Here is a 17,030-nt window from a genome sequence, read left to right on the forward strand (position 1 = left end):
TCAACTTAAAACCATTCATTTAATAATGATTCAAAGTTGCAATGGTTTCAGAGAGAGTTAATTTGTGACTTGTCTTTGTACCATCCTGGCAGTCAAGTGATCTCAGTTAGGTTGCTTGGCTACTGGCTCACATTTACGAACAGTTTTAGGAACATATGATCACCTGGTCATGATTTGCGACCTTAGCAGACAGTTTCCAACAAGCAGCATCAATTGGGGAAGCTGGATTTGCTTGATTCACTTAACGATTGCAGCAATTCACTTAATGACCTTGCTGAAAATGGTTGGAAACTAGGGTCTAGTCACTTGTTGTGTCTGCGCCCCCTAAGCTGGGGCCCCTGCCAGAAAGTGACTCGGAAAGTGAGGGGAAAGGGCCATCAGGACTTACCTCTGGAGCACCGGCTTCCCTGGCTCAGCTCCAGGAGCCAGAGGCAGGCCAGATGGAGGAGATAATGAGGCCTCCGTCCCCTGACTCTTTCCCCCCCAGGCCACGCCTCCAGACCCGGCTTGATGGCAATCAGGCCTGGCTGGACCCTAGATTTCGTAGGCAGGAGAGGTGGGAACAACAGAAGCAAGGGTGGGGCAGGCCTAGAAAGTGCTGAGTCATGGAGGTGATATTTTATTGCTCCCCTAAGAATGACAGAGGGCTGTTCAATCGTAACATAAATGGACTCTTTGACCCTTCATTCAAACCAGCAGTCCCCTCTGTCCAGAATGTGAATTTGCTGTCTTCAACGTAGTGACCTTTGTCTTTTAAATTCAGATGGACTGCTGAATCTTGTCCTGATGGGTTTGTTCTCCTACGATATGCTATGTGTTTGTGAAGTGGTTGTTTTATTTTCCCAATCTACAGATCTGTACATGTCTCACTGCATTGTACTGCATAATCCATAGCCCAGCTTGTGTTTTATCCTTGGGGTGGACAAGGTTCTCCCTTAGTGTATTTTTGGATTTAAAGCATGCATGTAAATTGTGTTGGTTTAAAATCTAGATATCCCCCCCACAAGATCTAGATTACCCCCCAAAGCTAAAAAGACTGATAAGCATTGCTCTTCAGCTCATGGTCAGCCTTTGAAGGTAGACCAAACTAGGAAACCACAGCTATAAATTGCAAAACTAATTGTATTATAAGGTTACATTAATAGAATTTTTCAAGTCTGAATGTGTTGCCCCTCCCTCCCTTTAGCTTTATAAGAACTAGGGAGGGTCCTGTCTGAGATGCTTTCTCAAATTACATTTCTCCCCTGGACTCCAATTTCTTTTATATGATTGTTGCCTTGGCTGCAGCTCTTCTTCTTGTTCTTCAAGGTTATTCTCACACCTCATATTATATCTACACCTTTGGTGAAGTGGAGGAACATTTTCTTGCTTCATTCCCATCTGGTCTGTTGTTCTCATCATCTTTTAACTTTGTAATTGGTTTTACTGTTTCTCCTTGTTTTAGTTGTCATGAAACACCCAGAGCTGCTGGGAAGTCAGACAGCATAAAATTCGATAAATAAAAACAATGAATCCAACTGAGAACAAGTGAGAGCTTTCCTTAAGGACTAGCAGAGGGAAAATGGTTCCCTAAAGAAGGTGTTATTGAATCACAGGGGAACAGCTCAAGGGGCATATAGGTTGGGGATTTTAGTTCAGTGTAAAGGAAACATATACCATATTATTCAGAGTATAAGACACACTTCTCCCCTCTCCCAAAAAGGCTGAAAAATTGGGTGTGTTTTGTACTCCAAATGTAGCTTTATCGAAGCTTTTTTCCAGCTCTAATGAAGCACTAGTGAGTGAAGCGATCTTCCAGGCTTTGCCTGCTCCCTCTGACTCTCAGCTGTGCTTTAGAAGCTTTTTTTCCCAGCCCTAACGAGGCGCTAGCAAGTGAAGCGATCTCCGTGCTTTGCCTGCTTTTCTCATTGCTGCTCCCTTTCAGCTGTGCTTTAGAAGCTGTTTTTTATCCCCAAGTAGGGAATAAAAAGTGTGCGCTCAAAACCAGCAAACTAACGTGTTGAAGCTGACCAGACTAAGGATGCTAGCCAGATGAATAACTGGTAAGCAGATTTTTTTTTCCTATTTTACTCCCCCAAAATTAAGGTGCATCTTATACTCTGGTGCGTCTTATACTCTGAAAAATACGGTAATTGTTTTTGTCTTTGAGGGAATTTTTTTCTGACTACTTTTGATTTCAGGACAGAGTTTCCTTAAATTCCTTTTCTTTGTTCTGTGCATTTCCAGTGCTAAGCCCTTTCTTCTTCTTCTTCGTAGTTCTAAATTAATAAGGCCTGTGCTGAACACTTATCAACCAGTATATTTTTAAAGATTTCTTCTTGTTCCTGAATTATTTACTCTCAGTCCTGCTTCAGCAACAGCGCTTCAATTCACCAGGACATTCTGGTAATAAATGGAATGATGATCAAATATAATGTGTGCAGATATTTAATTATTTAAAATAGATTTCTTCCTAAGTTAGATGGAGGTGACATGCATCACTTCATAAGATTCTTCATAAGATTCCAATTTCAATGAAAAGAAAACACTGAAATTAGTCCATGGGATTCTTACAATACTAATCCATCTGTTGGTTAAAACACTGTTAAAATTTAGGGCAATACAATGAGTAGGTTTTCAAACACACTTTTAAAATAATGAAAGAAAATCACAACTGTTTAAAGCATTTTTAAACTCTTACAAGCTACTTCATATTTAGCATTAGAAACCATTTATGCTACCCACTCTGGATTGATTGTTATAGAAAGAAATCCATTATTCATAAATCAGTCAGTTAAAATGACAGTTATTTCTGTACTTAGCAGTAAGACTATAAGAACTTATGAACACAAATAAATGTTTTTATGGAAGTATATGATAGGATTTTTTTAAAAAGTCAGATGTTTCAGGACTGTGATATTTCAGAGGGGGGAAATAATTGAAAACAAAAGTCACTCAAACAGAAAGAAAACATAAAATGAGACTATCTTTACATATTTAAGTCATACATATGACTTAAAAAAGATTCAGGCTTTAAGGAGAATATATTCTTGCTTGTTTTAAAATTAAAGTAGAATTAAATTCTCTTTTATAATAAACATTCCAGATCTTCCAACTTTGGAGTAGACATTGCCAGAAACTCGAGAGGAATTCTTCTCCAGAAAAACTGTTAAAAGGAAGACATCATTTTGATTAGAAAATCAATAACCAGTAGACCAATCAGCTGCCTTGTCCACTCTTAGCTTCTATGTTTAGCAATAGCAATAGACTTATTATACTACTTCATAGTGCTTTAAAATCCTATCTAAGCAGTTTCCAGAGTCAGCCTATTGCTCCAACAATCTGGCTCCTCATTTTACCAACCTTGGAACGATGGAAGGCTAAGTCAACTTGGAGCTGGTCAGGGTCAAACTCATGGTAGTAAAATGTAGATTTAGCCTGCAATACTGCATTCCAACCACTGTGCCACCACAGCTCTTCTAACCATGGTAATGCAAAAATAACAAAATGTATGTCATGATGTCACAGTACAAGTGCCTCCCTTCATCACTTGCTTTCCTTTGCCACTTCTTTCTGATACCTTCTGCCCACTTACTTGAAAAATTATAGCTTAGTTTCAATTACATTATAACTGATTTAGTTAAATCAATAGGAGTTACAGTTCTGACCACACATTTACTATTGCTCTAGAACTCTGCCAAGAAAATAAGACTTTTAGTGTACAGAAAGCCAAAAAAGAGAACAAAATAAATTTTGACCTGCACTAATCTATTCCATGAGACATCATAATAGTCACATAGCACTGCATTACTTTAAACTCATATATGCTAAAGAAGTCTGATGAAAAGATAAATATTTAGAGATCTCCTACTACTTAGTAAAAGATGAAGAGTGAGTCCAGAGAAAATGAAGACATGAATGATTTAGAATTGAACTTTCTCTATAAAAATGCTAATATTCTCCACATTTCTAGGTACTTGTCATGATGACATAGACGTAGGACCCATTTGTATGGTCTCTGTAGAGATCCAGTAATCCAAGTAACCCATCTAAGGATGATCAGATGCACATTTCTCCAATTTGAGAAAATTTATCTTGGTAGTCACTCTAAAATGCTGTAAACATGAGTCTCATGCAAAGAAAGAGCTAAAAGCTAAAGAGCTATGGGCCTCTGGTGGCTCAGCAGACTAAGTCTGTCTGTTATTAACACAGCTGCTTGCAATTACTGCAAGTTCAAATCCCACCAGGCCCAAGGTTGACTCAGCCTTCCATCCTTTATAAGGTAGGTAAAATGAGGACCCAGATTGTTGGGGGCAATAAAGTTGACTTTGTATATAATATACAAATGGATGAAGACTATTGCTTAACACAGTGTAAGCCGCCCTGAGTTTTCGGAGAAGGGCGGGATATAAATTCAAATAAAAATTAAAAAAATTAAAAAAAAACCAGGATATCATAAACCACTACATATTTGTCCAAAATATCAGAAAATATTTGATTCATGAATATGAAAAAGACCATAGGACAGTTAGCCAGTCTATAGAACTTTATGTACTGTATACTCAAATTTGCCATATCTAGTATCCAAAGTACCTAAGCATTCACACCACTCCTTCATTCTGATCAGAGTGCTTTCAAGTCTGACTTGGTGAAAATCTGTGCCTTCTAAAGGTGGTTAAATAGTTTTGAAATAGAGGCAGGGGATAGTAATTGCTAATGATCATGGAAGACAGAAGTCTATGATTATGAACCACCCTCGGGAATTATCATTCTTAAGCATAAAAATGTAGATACTAATGTTGGGAATTTAGACTGGTAAATAAATGTTTTCTTCAAACTGAACATCCACAATTAAAAAAAAAAATGCTAACTCTTAAGAGACATTGATAATGGCTCTTAGATGAATCTGGGCTCATGGCTATAAACTCTTCACATACCCAACCAAGAGGCAATGCAGTTGTTTTCTGCTCTACAACACTATCAGCAAACTCTGTAATTTTTGGGAAGGAAAGAAATTCCAAGAGATGAATCAGAGAAGGAAAAAAAGATAAGAGTGGGAATCTAATAGTGCTGCAGCCATCTTTGAGATGGAAAAGAAATTGTTCCCGCTCGCAATGAACTTCTAATAATTGTCAAGCAAAGGATTGGTGCCCTCAGTCAGGACCCCAGTTATCTGATTGCCCCTTCTTTCATCAGACTCGGAACAAAAGTCTGTTTGGGGCAATATGTAGGAAATTCTGCTGGCTGATCTATCCTAAGCAATTTACACTGATCCATGAAAGTCTGATATTAATTTGAACTTTTCCAAGCTTCCAAATTCCCCTAGAAGTTCAGAAATTTAACTTCCAGTTGACACAAATGTTACCCAAAATGCTAATTTAATTCTCTGTGGTGTATGTACACACACACACACATACACACAGATACATACTTACTTGCTGTTAGTATTGTAACAGGGCGTAATCAAATTCTGTGGACACTAAGATGACCCAAGGATTTGATTCCATTTCCATTAAAAATAATGGCAAGGTTCTATGCATCTCTGAATAGGGAATAGTCTTTCTCTATTTAGACTGATGTTAGCCTTTGAAGTAGGCCAAGTCAGGAAACAGATAAAAATATACTTTATTGTCAATGGGAGAATTTTGAAAAACTTACAAAGATTTTCCCCAATCTTGTTTTTCCCAAGAAAACTAAGGAGGTTATCTGGAGATGCATGTTCAACCTTTCTCTTTTAAGGGTAGAGTAGAGTAGAATTAGAATTAGAATTAGAATTAGAATTGGAATTCTTTATTGGCCAAGTGTGATTGGACACACAAGGAATTTGTCTTTGGTGTATATGCTCTCAGTGTAAGGAGAATAAAATGCATTCATCAAGAATAAAAAGATACAACACTTAGTGATAGTCAAGGTTACTAATAAGCTATCAAATCGTACTAGGAAACAAATAAAAACAATATAAATTGAAAGATACAAGCAACATGGTTATAGTAATAAGTGGGAAGAGATAGATACTAGTAAGAAAGAGAAGAAGAATAGTGATACAGTCTTAGTAAATTATTTGACAGTGTTGTGGGAATTAGTTGTTAAGCAGAGTGATAGCATTCAGGTAAAAACTGTCATTGTGTCAAGTTGTTCTGGTGTGCAGTGCCCTATAGTGTCTTTTTGAGGGTAGAAGTTGGAACAATTTAGGTCCAGGATGTGAGGGGTCTGTAAGTATTTTCACAGCCCTCTTTTTGACTCTTGCAATATACAGGTCCTCAGTGGAAGGCAAGTTGGTAGCAATTGTTTTTTCTCCTTCAAGATTTTTTTTTTGTTTACATTTATATTCCGCCCTTCTCCGAAGACTCAGGGCGGCTTACAGTGTGTAAGGCAATAGTCTCATTCTATTTGTATATTTACAAAGTCAACTTATTGCCTCCCCAACAATCTGGGTCCTCATTTTACCTACCTTATAAAGGATGGAAGGCTGAGTCAACCTTGGACCTGGTGGGACTAGAACCTGCAGTAATTGCAGGCAGCTGTGTTTTAATAACAGGCTTCTTACAGCCTGAGCCACACCGCGGCCTTTTATACTCCTATAGGGATTCATTTAAAAAAAACCACCTCATTTTAGAAATTATTTCCTCCATTCTAGCCATCACAGCAATATAAGTATAACTATTAGCCAGTAGCTAATACATGAATATCCAGTGTCTGAAAATTACTAGTGTCCTATCTTTTTATTATAGCCAGCAATAGGGCATTAAATATAATGGAGGAATGGTGGCTATGTGGCTTCATAGCTAGTCCCATATGGCAATTGTTTATTTATTGTTGTTAACAGTCATATAAATCTACACACTATTTTCTGGAAACATAAAATATGTACAGGTAGTCCTCGACTTATAACAGTACATGTAGTGGCCATTTGAAGTTACAACATCACTGAAAAATGTGACTTAGGACCTATTTTCACATGACCATTGCTGCATCCCCATGATCATGTGATCAAGATTCAAACACTAGACAACTGACTCACATTTATGGTGGTTGCAATATCCTGGTGTTATGTGATCACCTTTTGTAATCTTCATTAATTTCACAGCACACCGACAAGTCCAATGAGAGATTCGGTTTAGGAACCATTTTAGGTCTAAGAGCTATAGATATTTTAGGAGGGGGAATGCAGGAAGCAATGCCAAATAAGTTAAAGAAGGTGGGCAAACAACATTGTCACACACGCACTAACCAATGCCCAGATAAGTTGAAACCAGCATGTTATCACCACAATAAGAACCAGAGAATGTCGATCAATTATCTCGGACAATACTGCAAATCAGCACATCCTACCAAAAACCACACAAGATTAGTAGTACAAAGTGCTATTTATAAACAAACCTCATTTTTCCAGGTCAGATCACTGATGATGTTATCTTTTTTGTTAATGAAAAATCTGAGGAAAGAAAATAAGGAAAGAAAATCTAAGGAAAATATCCACCCACATATCCACCCAGAAAGCACCCAGAAAGCAGACCCAAACCCACACTGATCATGAAGCACGACCAAGGACCAGAAGCCAGACTGCAGCTGCAACATTAGCCATTTCAAACCCCTCCAATCCATTTATGCAGCAGACTGACACCCACTATGAAGATGTAGCACGACCACAAAGCCAAACAACAGCTATGCAGCTCACCAGCTCAAATCCCCCTGCAGCACAGACTAGACTGAGCACAACCAAGCCCCCACCAACACAGGACACACCCCCAGCCAATCAGAGCACAGAAAAAACCCCATCCAATCAGAGCACAGCCAAGCTCCCACCCAATCAGTTCAAACCCCCACTAGCAGTTAAAAGGAAGAAACAGCTGCGATCACACATTGCTCCCAGAAGCACGAAGCTGAAGCCTGAAGATGACGAATGAGACTTCGTCGAAACGTCGCCAAGACACTTCCAATTTTACACGGGAGAAAACCCGAACAACCAAAGACCTATATACAAACACCCGTGAAAACCTCAGAAAACAAATATTGCACCTCTACGGGGAGGAAATCCACCATCTGACCAGGACCTATGAAAAACTAGAAGTCCAAAGAGCTTCCATTTTATGTGACCTCGCATTCCTACGAAACTGCCGCGATCAAAATTTAATCCCCAAATGCTTCCAATTGAAATTCCACTCCAACTCTGCAGCCACCAAACGCATCCTAAAAAGAACAGAATTGGCCTTAATCAGAAATGAACTTCACACAAAAAGATTCCTCCTAGATCAAATCAACAAAGATCTCCTCACACTTCACCTCAAACTCAGCAACAAGATGCACCCTGCACTTTGGGACAAATCCAAACAACTTGCCGTCTGGAGAGCCGAAACACAGACCACCCTCAAGACAGACACGCACACCAACAAACTCTGAAAACTACAAGAACGCCAGAAACAAACCCCTCCACCCTCACAGCAACACATGAAACAAACAGTGCATAACATCTCAGATAGGATCCTCACCAAAGCTGAAACCGATGTCCTTTCCAAAGGATTCAACTTTGCAGTCACTCCCAAATACATCCCCACCGAAACCATTATATGCGGAGTTGAAACCAGCCTGACCAAAATCAACCCCGATGACGCTAACAAAATCAGACTCGAGATCTCCAACATCCTCTGCACCAGCAAGCCACCCAAAAGCAACTTACCCAAAGAGGAACAGACAGCACTACTTAACCTGAAAAAAGATACCAGCATAATAATCCTACCAGCAGACAAGGGCAACGCCACGGTGGTTATGAACACATCTGACTACCAAACCAAATTAACCAACCTACTCCAAGACCCTGCATACAAGCCCCTAAACACAGACCCCACCACCTACCTAGAAAAACCACTAGATCCAAAATAAAAGCCTCCCCATCAGCGAAGAAATCCAACAAAGAATCATTCCCAGAGAGAATTCATCCAGATGCCCTAAGCCCTATGGCCTACCCAAGATACACAAAGAAGGAACCCCACTCAGACCCATAGTCAGCTCCATAGGCTCACCTCTACAAAACCTAGCCAAATTTCTCGCCAAACAACTACAGCCCTATGCAGAATCCATCACCTCACACGTAAAAAACTCATTCCAGTTCATAGAGATCATAAAGAAACAAAACTTACAGCCCAGCGACCTACTCGTGAGCTTTGATGTCATATCCTCTTCACCCAAGTGCCAATCAAAGAAGCCTTGACAGCTATCCAAAACAAATATAACCCCCAAGCACATCCTAGATCTGACCAACCACTGCCTATCCAACACATACTTCATCTATAATGGACAAAAATACAAACAAGTAGAAGGAGCACCCATGGGATCACCCTCTCACCTGTCATTGCCAATCTCTACATGGAACACTTTGAAACCCAAGCTCTAGAAAAATCTGATCACAAACCCAAACTCTGGCTCAGATATGTAGATGACACCTTCATAATCTGGCCACACGGAAAGAAAAACTTGACAACTTCCTCACACACCTCAATAGCCTACACCCCAAAATACAGTTCACCATGGAAACAGAAGTTAATAACCAACTTCCTTCCTGGATGTCTTAGTCTACAGAAACCCAATGGCTCCCTAGGACACACCATCTACCAGAAGAAAACACACACAAACCGCTATCTGCACGCACTCACACCACCACCCAGCACAGATCAACTCCGTAGCCAAGACACTCATCTCCAGAACAAAATGCTTAGCTGATGAACAACACCTAAAACCCGAACTAGACACTCTCACTAATGTACTAACATCCAATGGATTCCAAAACAAATAAGATTACCAACCTACTCCAAGACCCTGCATACAAGCCCCTAAACACAGACCCCACCACCTACCTAGAAAAACCACTAGATCCAAAATAAAAGCCTCCCCATCAGCGAAGAAATCCAACAAAAGAATCATTCCCAGAGAAATCATCCAGATGCCCTAAGCTCTATGGCCTCCCAAGATACACAAAGAAGGACCCCCACTCAGACCCATAGTCAGCTCCATAGGCTCACCTCTACAAAACCTAGCCAAATTTCTCGCCAAACAACTACAGCCCTATGCAGAATCCATCACCTCACACGTAAAAAACTCATTCCAGTTCATAGAGATCATAAAGAAACAAAACTTACAGCCCAGCGACCTACTCGTGAGCTTTGATGTCATATCCCTCTTCACCCAAGTGCCAATCAAAGAAGCCTTGACAGCTATCCAAAACAAATATAACCCCCCCAAGCACATCCTAGATCTGACCAACCACTGCCTATCCAACACATACTTCATCTATAATGGACAAAAATACAAACAAGTAGAAGGAGCACCCATGGGATCACCCCTCTCACCTGTCATTGCCAATCTCTACATGGAACACTTTGAAACCCAAGCACTAGAAAAATCTGATCACAAACCCAAACTCTGGCTCAGATATGTAGATGACACCTTCATAATCTGGCCACACGGGAAAGAAAAACTTGACAACTTCCTCACACACCTCAATAGCCTACACCCCAAAATACAGTTCACCATGGAAACAGAAGTTAATAACCAACTTCCCTTCCTGGATGTCTTAGTCTACAGAAACCCAATGGCTCCCTAGGACACACCATCTACCAGAAGAAAACACACACAAACCGCTATCTGCACGCACTCTCACACCACCACCCAGCACAGATCAACTCCGTAGCCAAGACACTCATCTCCAGAACAAAATGCTTAGCTGATGAACAACACCTAAAAACCGAACTAGACACTCTCACTAATGTACTAACATCCAATGGATTCCAAACAAATAAGATTACCAAGCTAATCCAAAAAGAACCCCCCACTAAAATCCAAGACAGAGAACAAGAAAACGGCACAGCCCTCCTCCCATATATAAAAGGCACCACAGACAGAATCAGCAAGATCCTCCACAAACACAACATCAAGACAGCATTCTGCACAAACAGAAAAATATCCACCATCCTAAGAAACCCCAAAGACAAAATTGAGTTAGAAAATCAAGGAGTATATGAAATCCCATGCACCGCCTGCCCCACCACATACATTGGACAAACCAACAGAAGAATAAGTGCACGCATTGAAGAACACAAGAACTCATTCAAAAAAGAGGAACCAACTTCTTCCCTGGTCCAACACCTTAAAGCCACAGGACACGATATTGACTTTAAAAAGCAAAACGTGCGTGTGCGCACAAAGTGTGTGGCCACAGAACCAGTTGTTAAACCGGTTGCAGCCCACCACTGCACCCATCTCACAAAACAAGTGACTCTGGGTGGTGTGTAAGAAATTTTTTAAAAAACAACAATAATGAAGTATTCCAAGCACTGATGATTCTGTTACAGAAGTCATATTTTCTGCAATCTAGATTAAAGCGGTTGACATTAAGTTTAAATCTATTGGTTGTTCTTGTATTATTGCAATTAAAGCTGAAGTAGTCTTTAACAGGAAGGACATTACAATAGATGATTCTGTGAGTTAAGTTTAGGTCTTGTCGAAGGCAACGGAGTTCCAAGTTTTCTAAGCCTAGGATTTCAAGTCTGGTGGGATAAGGTATTTTGTTGTTTTCGGAGGAATGGAGAACCCTTCTTGTAAAATATTTCTGGACACATTCAATTGTATTGATGTCAGAGATGTGGTGAGGGTTCCAAACAGGCGAGCTGTATTCTAGAATTGGTCTAGCAAATGTTTTATATGCTCTGGTTAGTAGTGTGGTGTTTTTGGAAAAGAAGCTATGCAAAATTAGGTTTACAACTCTTAGAGCCTTTTTTGCTATGTAGTTGCAGTGCCACCCACCATCTTTGGCCCACTTTCAAGAGGAAAACTAGATCCGGCCTAGCATGAACAAAGGTACAGAGTTCAATTCTTCTGAGTCACTTATTAATTCAGATCTGGACAAAGGGGGGTGGGTCCTACCATAAACCTAGAAAACCCCCAAATGATTTATTCATCATGCCTTTATACTTTATTTGGTTACATAAGCAGGAAATGCTTTGTCAAAATAGATAAAAAGTAAAAGACTACTACAATGTTGTTGCTCACCAAGTACATTTAGAAGCATATTTGGAAAGCAACAAATTTAGAAAATCCATGTGCCCGATCTGTGCTTTCTTACCATGCCTCTCCTGAACTACGGGCAGCTACGTATTATTACAATTCTTTTATTCTCTTTAATTCAGCCATTTCATTGCAAAAATGTTGATTATTATAATCCTGATCAATGTAGTATGCCCTCTCTACTGGAACTGGAGCAATGGGAAGACATTTTCCCCCCCTACATTTCCGTAGTAAATGTTTCTATATTTTAAGACATGCAAATATACAAATTAAACAGTTCATTTTAAGTACCATTTTATATGAATGGAACTCACACTAGTTTTTATCCTAAGTTGCCTTTATTAGTAATCAGTGAAATGTCAGTGCAGATCTAATACAAAATATGAATCATTTTAACACTTTATTTTTCACTTAAATAAGTTTGTATGGAAGGACACAACATCAGAAAATCTTTTTGGTTCTAACTTTACTTCAGAGACCCATTTCTGAATTGTTCTATATTTTCAGAATTTTAACAAAAGAATTGAATGTTTTGAGATATATATATATATAAACCTTGATCTGAGGCTAAGCAATACTTATTTTACCAGGATAATGAAATGAATATTTTTTTCATAATTTATCACAGCAGGAGCTAGCTATGGATATATATGTATAAATTCCCCAGCCTTATGCCGAATAAACGGACATAATTTTGCATCACATATGTGCCTGCAAATCTATTTATTATAACATAGAAATCCTTACAAGAATTTGGGATGTAGTTTTTTTGTTCATTTTTGCATTATGAAACAATCTGTTGTTTGTGGGAAACCCAACTTTTCCTGGAATATGCTATAGAGAACAGCATAAATTATTAATATATGTGCTTTTCTGTGCACAAAGCCACCTGCTAGTCGCTTAGTTACAGCTAGTGTAAAATTCTAGGTCCTGGCAGGCTTTCTTGAGTTCCTTTAAATATGAAAAAGTGAGCGGTCTGTTGGCTGAGAAGAACAACTCTTTGATTTTAGTAGGCACTAACTTGCACAGCTGCCCTTAGTCTACAATTTGAATAGAAAGTAGGAAAATGACTGCCAATTACCAATTAACATGTGACTTCTTCCCAATATTGTTTCTCTTAAAATAAAACCTCTGTTTGTGGTAGTAATTCAGCAGTTCACATTAATTTGTATCCTTTATTTAACAGTTTCTAAACAATTCCCCCTTTTGTAATTACTGACTTTTTTCCCCTTGAAATATTCCCTCAAACATTGGGATTTATTAATATGACATGCTTAAAAACACCTACATTATCTGTTTACACTAGTTAATCATTGATTATTTCAGTTTCTGACTCTTATCCTAATGCATCATTTCAAGGGCTCTTATTGAAGACATACATATACAGAAAAAGAGAACTCTATATTGCGCTCCAATAGATGGCAATTTTTGAGCGGTTTACTCAATAACAAAGTTTATTTTTTATTTATTTTTATTTATTTATTTTTGTCACAAAAATATATAAGCATAAGCATGAAAATAACTATATAATATATAAACCTTGATCTGAGGCTAAGCAATACTTATTTTACCAGGATAATGAAATGAATATTTTTTTCATAATTTATCACAGCAGGAGCTAGCTATGGATATATATGTATAAATTCCCCAGCCTTATGCCGAATAAATGGACATAATTTTGCATCACATATGTGCCTGCAAATCTATTTATTATAACATAGAAATCCTTACAAGAATTTAGGATGTAGTTTTTTTGTTCATTTTTGCATTATGAAACAATCTGTTGTTTGTGGGAAACCCAACTTTTCCTGGAATATGCTATAGAGAACAGCATAAATTATTAATATATGTGCTTTTCTGTGCACAAAGCCACCTGCTAGTTGCTTAGTTACAGCTAGTGTAAAATTCTAGGTCCTGGCAGGCTTTCTTGAGTTCCTTTAAATATGAAAAAGTGAGCGGTCTGTTGGCTGAGAAGAACAACTCTTTGATTTTAGTAGGCACTAACTTGCACAGCTGCCCTTAGTCTACAATTTGAATAGAAAGTAGGAAAATGACTGCCAATTACCAATTAACATGTGACTTCTTCCTAATATTGTTTCTCTTAAAATAAAACCTCTGTTTGTGGTAGTAATTCAGCAGTTCACATTAATTTGTATCCTTTATTTAACAGTTTCTAAACAATTCCCCCTTTTGTAATTACTGACTTTTTTCCCCTTGAAATATTCCCTCAAACATTGGGATTTATTAATATGACATGCTTAAAAACACCTACATTATCTGTTTACACTAGTTAATCATTGATTATTTCAGTTTCTGACTCTTATCCTAATGCATCATTTCAAGGGCTCTTATTGAAGACATACATATACAGAAAAAGAGAACTCTATATTGCACTCCAATAGATGGCAATTTTTGAGCAGTTTACTCAATAACGAAGTTTATTTTTTATTTATTTTTATTTATTTATTTTTGTCACAACAGTATATATAAGCATAAGCATGAAAATAACTATATAATATATAAGCATATATATGAGCATAAGTATGTAATAACTATATTAATTGGATATAATGAAAGGAAACAATAGGACAGGAACGGTAGGCACGCTTGTGCTCTTATGCACGTCCCTTACAGACCTCTTAGGAATGGGGTGAGGTCAACAGTAGACAGTTTTTGGTTAAAGCTTTGGGGATTTTGAGATTTTGGGATTTTGAGTTATAAAAAAGAAAAATACAATACAGTACAATACCTTAATATACAATATAGTATAACACAATGCAGTTGATATTTGCCTATTGTACAAGGCAGACCAGAAATCAAATTCATAGAAAGGTTGAAATGTTCTATAATAACAGAATCTTGAAAGTCTAATTGTATTGTACCTCCTTCTCCTCCTCCTCCTCTTTGTACTTCCCTGAATTAAAGGAGTGTCTGCCTCAGCCATTTCCAAATGTAGCTCATTCTATTGCTTTATCCTCTTTTGCCTATCGTTCCTTGCTGTCTACAAGTAGCAGACAACATACAAGCCTCTTTTCAAAAGGAACAAAACTTAAACCATCCCTCCAAAATCCCTTAGAAGAGTCTGGCTTTATAGCAGGGCTCACCAACCTTTTGGATCTCAGAGACCACTAAATTCATAATTTTAAATCCCACGGACCACTAATATAATCTTCCTAATGGCCAGCTGGGTGGGCATGGCTAGGTGGTCATGTGGGAGGGTGTGGCCAACTTGATGTCATTCATGTCGAGCGGCACCTCACCAGCCTTTACTTGCCCCTCCCCTGCCAGCCACTCCCCGCCTCCCCGACCGGGCCCCAATAGGAAGCAGTTGTTGGAGCTAAGCAGCCACCATGAGAAAGAGTTGGCAAAATAGCTAGCTCAGTTCAAATTGGATCTGACCAAGAAGGAGGCTCAGCAGAAGCACCTCACTGAAGACTACAAGCATAGGCTTTCCAAGCAGAGGGAAGACCTGCAAGAGTGCAAGGCCAGATACCAGAGCCTGGCAGGCTGAGATGGTCAGCCAGTTCCAGGCCATGATGCAGTCCCACTGGAACAAGGCTCCCTGGCTCTTCGCCACCAGCAGCACTTCCCTCCAGCCTTCACCCAGTGCCCCACACCAGGAGACTGAAGCAGACCCCAAGTCAGAATTTCTGCCCCCCTCCGACCTGCACAAAAAAACCTCAAAGGGGGAGACTCTCTATAGCAACACAAACGTTCATTGCACGTATCTGGCCCAGGGGCCGTAGTTTGAGGACCCCAATATAAAAAAGGCAAATATTTTTTCTGCTTTTGACATACTTTCAAGAGTATGTTGCTATATCCTATAACAACAAGAAAGGATTTTTGTAATCCTTGTGCAGATTGGTTCCTGACTTGCCTTATATTGAAAGGATACATGCCCTATGATCCTGAGAGTAATCAGGGGTGGGATTCTACCAGTTCGGACCGGTTCGGGCGAACTAGTAGCTCCGATGATTAGCTGTGAGCGAACCGGTTCACTCCAACGATCAGTTGGGCCTGCCCTCCACTGCTCCTTCACTTTACTTACCTTTATCTTCACAGGTGATTAGCGCGGCAAAGCAGATTGCTACACCTTAGCTGTTTTAATTCCCTAGCACTAATGCAGAAGGTGATTTTTCGTTAAACTGCACACACACACACACACACACACACACACACACACACAGAGCAAAGTGCGCGATCACCGAACTGGTTGTTAAATCCAAAGGATCCCACCAATGAGAGTAAGTTTGGAAGCATGAGTAAGTTCTCTCTGCCAGATCTTACCAGATGGGCAAATTTACATACAGTCAGGGTTGTCAAACTTATGGCCTACGGGCCGGGTGTGTCACATGCTGGCCATGCCCAACCCCGGTTTAGCGAAAGGGAAAAAAATCATGATATGTCATGTGTTGACAACGTGATGCTGTGAGTTTGACACCCCTGCAGTAGGTACTTTTCTCTTGCTACCCAGATTCCAAATCATGTAAGGGAGACAACCAATTATTATTATTATTATACACAAAAGCCAACTATGAGCCAATGCAGTTTTTGAAATTGAAATGTTACATGGGTGGGCCATGAGCAACCATAACTATTTAGTCACCACGTTCTGTAGAAAAGATGCAATATAAAGTATTCTCTGACGAAGAATGTTTCAAAGAAAAAAAAAACCATTTCAATTTTTTCAGTTGCAATTGAAAAAGAGTTGAAAGACTGATATCTCTATAGAAGAGAAAGAGAAAGGCACGGAACAAACTGTACAAACTATTATTTAGTTCTCATTCTCCTATGTCTCTGTTATTATGTCAGTACATTATATTAATACTATCTGTCCCTATCTAAGAGTCCTTTTGGTATAGTAGTTTAGTCACTGGGCTAGAAACTGTGAGTTCTAATCCAATTATAGGCAAAAAAAAAACTTCAAGAAATCTCAAGAAAATATATTGTGTCTGCTTTGACTATATTTAAAATAATGGATAACTCCTTTTCTA

The 17,030-nt window shown here is 39.0% G+C and overlaps 1 protein-coding gene across 1 annotated transcript in view; it reads left to right on the forward strand.

The window, feature by feature from the left end:
• PCDH15 (protocadherin related 15) overlaps positions 1-17,030 on the forward strand; it is a 474,186-nt gene that overhangs the window by 53,661 nt on the left and 403,495 nt on the right. The gene's annotated exons all lie outside the window — the stretch shown is intronic.

This window comes from Ahaetulla prasina, chromosome 6, assembly GCF_028640845.1.
Source record: "Ahaetulla prasina isolate Xishuangbanna chromosome 6, ASM2864084v1, whole genome shotgun sequence".
Classification (NCBI taxonomy): domain Eukaryota; kingdom Metazoa; phylum Chordata; class Lepidosauria; order Squamata; family Colubridae; genus Ahaetulla; species Ahaetulla prasina.